This window comes from Pagrus major, chromosome 15 (assembly GCF_040436345.1).
Source record: "Pagrus major chromosome 15, Pma_NU_1.0".
NCBI classification, from domain to species: Eukaryota; Metazoa; Chordata; class Actinopteri; order Spariformes; family Sparidae; genus Pagrus; species Pagrus major.
In genome coordinates this window covers 3,542,372-3,547,074 of record NC_133229.1, presented here as the reverse complement: position 1 = coordinate 3,547,074, position 4,703 = coordinate 3,542,372, and the positions used below count along the sequence as shown (strand labels likewise).

The 4,703-nt window shown below is 41.8% G+C and overlaps 1 long non-coding RNA gene across 1 annotated transcript; it reads right to left on the bottom strand.

Annotated features, from left to right (window-relative positions):
* Positions 1-527: 527 nt before the first annotated feature.
* On the bottom strand, positions 528-941 carry LOC141009105 (uncharacterized). The gene is made up of 2 exons (XR_012180122.1): positions 855-941; positions 528-703 (listed from the first exon to the last, which is right to left on the bottom strand). It is a non-coding gene; the product is annotated as an uncharacterized lncRNA (long non-coding RNA).
* Between the last annotated feature and the right edge of the window lie 3,762 nt (positions 942-4,703).

The window sequence follows — 4,703 nt, the reverse complement described above, 5'->3', positions numbered from 1 at the left end:
TGTGGAAGAAGAGGAAGAGGCAGGCGGATAGGTTCACCTCTGGACCTCAGCTCTCTCTACTGGTGCGGGGAGCGTGAAGCAGGGCATTCAGAATCCCAATCACAATCCCTTTATTAGTCCCGCAAACGGAGAAATTTGTGCGTCACAGCAGCCAAAAGACAGTTCAATATAACAATAAAAAATAATAATAGTAAAAAATAAACTATAATAAAAAGGTAAGAAATAGAATTGTATATACATAATACAAATATAAACAGTGTAATTATAGACAGTGTGGGCAGTGTATTGTTATTAATAAATAATAATTATGAGTATGAAAATTGCCCAGTTAGTGCAAACCAAAATGAGAAATTAGTTTTATTAGTAATTAGTTAGCAATTAGTAGGCTAAAGTCAATCACATCACGAACTGCTACCAAATAAAGCACATTTCAGTGAAAAACGTCAACGTAAGTGGAAGGAAGAGAGGAAAGAGTGTTATGTCGGGTCTTTTTGTATGGACCCAAATGCAGAGAGCGGAGGCAGTAGTCAAGGTGCAAAGGAATTTATTGGAGTTTGGAGGGTTCGTGGAAGGAGACGTAGTGGACGAGCTTGGCTGGCCGGGTGGCTGGCAGGCAGGCAGGCAGGCAGGCAGGCAGGCAGAGTCGTCTGGGAGCTGCGCAGGTGGAACTCTGGAAGCCGGAGTGGAGAGGCGCTGGAGTTTTCTGCACACGAGGTAGAAACACACAATCACATGAGATGACATGAGAATCACATCACAGAGAAAAAGCACGAAAAGATCCGTGGAACGTATAACATCAACTCTTAGAAAATACAAAGCTAAAACTATGGTTAGAGGCACTCGATAATAGTCACCTTAACTGGCGGGACAACGCGCCGGAGTGCAGATGAGGCCGGAGTGCAGATGAGGCCGGGGTCACAGCAGGGGTGATGAGTAGAATGATTTGCACCTGTGCGTCTCTCCGCGACTGCCGACACTGCTGCCACGCCCACAGGAGCAGACACACAGGTCAACAGGAGCGGAGGAGGAAAAGGAGAGGGGGGAGACATACAAGGGGAAAGCACAACACACAGCAACAACCCCGACTGCCACAGTCGGACTGTGACAAAGAGAGCCGAGACCAGAGCTAAACTGACCCGACTTGGACCGAGATCTGTTCCTCTACCAAGCTTTCTTCTGGCTAACGTCCGGTCGCAGGAGAATAAAGTGGAGGACTCCAGCAATGGGAAAGAGACCGCTCACATCTTCACCGTGATGTTGTTAACTCCTCAGATCCCAGATGCTTGATGCTCAAACGCAGTCAAAGTAGATGGACAGTATTCACCTGGGGCTTAATTTATAAACCTTGCGTACACACAAAAAAGGACCTGAAATGTGCCACTTTCTAAGCATAAATTCGGATTTGTCAATAAGTAAATAAGTAAATAGATAAATGAATAAATTCTTGACCTGAAAATGTGTGTGACTTTACAGAAACCTTGACCCATGTGTACGAACATTTTTGAGGCTAGGGGAATCGGCGACACTGATGGTGAGGTGATGAATAGAAGCCAGATTGTAAATGTGAGACATTATTCTACACATAATGATGCATCTCACATTTGATGCCACTTAATATCAAACGTTAATTATAGATCCATATTATCATAAACATTCAAACCAGCAGTTTTGTTTGTAGTTGTGCTTGGAGTGAAGCATAGCTATTCCATAAACACCTTTCAATTGTAAAATATGTTAGCCAACTGAAATGTAGAATAAAAGTCAGCTCAATATTTCCTCAGAGCTGTCTCACCATCACATTCCCAACCCCCAGAGCACAGAGCGGGAAAGGCTGGTACTGACTAAATGAGGAAATTATCATCATGTAGAAATCGACGTTTACCAGAAATAAAGCCAGTGACAGATCTCACACAATTGTTACACTCCATATCCTCATTATGAGCCATAATCATAATGCAGGCCAAGTTCATAATGATACTTCAATGATTGAAGTCATAAAGGATTCCACTAATTGTAAAAGAGCTATAACAGGACTGCGTGGTGATGCCCTTTGTGAACTGGCAGCTTTAGCTCTGTTGGAAATGCCAAAGACAGGCTGTGGATGGAAGGGGTGTTCCTCAGCCGCAGGATTTTCTGGCCCATGATGATGAAGAACTTCTGAGCCAATATCAATTACCAAGAGCAATTCTGTTGGAACTGTGTGTTGAATTGCGTCCATCTTTAGAGCAACAGACTGCCAGAAACCGGCCTATACCTGTCAGTTACAGGTTTGGACCACTGAAGGGTTCCTGACACATTCCAGAGAGAGACAGGTTGGGGATTTCACAACCTTAACTGAGCCTTGTGATGCCCTCTGTGTGGGACGTTATAATTGGAGTGACCCAGCAATACATAAGGTTTCCCTACACTGCAGGTGAGCAGGCCAATATCCGAGCAAAATTTGCAGCAACGATTTGACTTTCCTAAATGTTATCTGTGCGGTCGACTGCTCTCATATTGCAATAAATGCACCATGTGAGCAAAGCATTTTCATTCCATCAATGTCCAAAATATCTTTTACCCGCGAGGTACTCAATGGCCCCGCCTCCCCCGCTTGTCAAAGCAGGTGTCAACGGTTACAACTGAGAGAGAGTATGAAGCAGAACTATCCTTCTGCTCATGAGAAGAGGATATCAACAACAACATAAGGGTGAATTGTGGGATCAGCAGTCAGGTAAACTTGTGTATTTCCCCTCTCCAAGTGCGATATCAGAAATTAACAGTAATATTACCTTCATGTGTGCCAGCTTGCAGTCTGTCTGTCTTGCTAATGGGCTTTTTAGCTTTGTGACAATGTATTTTTCAGCTAATCCAAGTGGATTTTTAAATAGTGAATTTATCTTAAAAAGTAGAATCTTCTGAACCCATAAGGATGGATCATTGTAATCTGAAAGGTAACTAGTAACTACAGTCGTCAAACAAATGTAATGGAGTAAACAGTACAATATTTGCCTCTGGGATGCAGTGGAGTAGATGTATTAAGTTGGATAAAATGGAAAACTCAAGTTAAAAACAAGTTCTTCAAATTTGTACTTAAGTACAGTGCTTGATGTATATGGAGTTAGTTATATTCCACCACTGGTTTCAACTCTGGAATACCTCAGTAGATGACTGCTTAACTAACTATGTGACAGACTTTCTCCGTTTCCTCCAGACAGATAGACATGCTGATGTTGAAAATCCACAGGCTGTACAGGTTTTATTTGACTATTTTGAGACAGAAAGCTGCAGCCACAGTCTATAGGCTTATGTTTACATTGCATAGTCAAAGCTACTTATATATTATTGTGAGAAGTGGACTTATTATCCGGTCTGCAGCTAGCGGTCCCGAATCAGAGCTTGGAGCACCGGGGGAATGTCGATGTTGACAACACTAACATAGGAGCGTTGGAAAGGGAGAGAACTTTTTTTTTTTTTTCACATTCTGGTGAATATTTTAGTTCATTTTTTAATTTTGTTTTCAATTAAAATGTACATATTGGACCTTTAATTTAGTGTAATAATTAAAAACAAAACAAGTTAATCTGTGGCACTTGCACCATCATTTCACACATTGTAACAGACATTTTGAGATATTTTACTCATAATCATCTGTTCTTTCATTTATGTGCCCAATGTTCTGAGAATTCAAAGACAAAGACTTTTTCAGCTGTATAGATACAGTTGTGCTCCATGCAGGTATCAAAAACTGAAAGCTTTTGTACATGGATGCATTAGGCCAGGGACTAGAGTTTAGCAATATAAAGTGATGAAGGTTGGGGTAGTATTACCGGCAAGAACTTAAAACTACTTTCACCCCTGGATAAGAGGATTAACTGGCGTCTAGCAAATAGCTGTTTGCTGTTACCAACATGACAGGTTGGTATATACACCGATCAGCCACAACTTTAAAACCACTGACAGGTGACGTGAATAACATTGATCATCTCATCACAATGTGATGTTCTACTGGGAAACCACCACCCATCCAAACACTGTTGTGGACCAAGTACATCCCCTCATCACAACAACACTACCCGATGGCAGTGGCCCCCCAGCAGGACAATGTGCCCTGACACACTGCAAACACTGCTCAGGAACAGCTCGAGGAACACAATAAAGGGCCCAATGTGTTGACCGGGCCTCCAAATTCCCCAGATCCCAATCTGATCGAGCATCTGTAAGACGTGCTGGAGCAGGTCTGATCCATACAGGCCCCACCCCCCAATGTACAGGACCCAGAGGATCCACTATAAAACGCCCTGGTGCCAGACACCACAGGACACCCTCAGAGGTCTTAAGTCCATGTCTTGACAGGTCAGCGCTTTTTTTGGCTGCACAAGGGGAACCTTCATAATATTAGGCAGGTGGTCATAATGTTATGCCTGATCGGTGTATATGTACATATATATATATATATATATATATATATATATATATATATATATATATATATATATACAGTGTTGGGGAAGCTACTTTGCAAGCATAGCTTGTAAAGCTACATGTAGTTCAGCCTGGCAGTAGTTTGAACAAACTACATTTCTACCCCTGGAGAAATGTAGTTTGTAAAACTACTGCTAAAAAAAGTAGCTTTAGCAACCACTTATACTCATTATACTCATTTGACTCAGCGTTAAATAAATCAACATATGGTGTATATGAAACAAAATATAATTCGAATG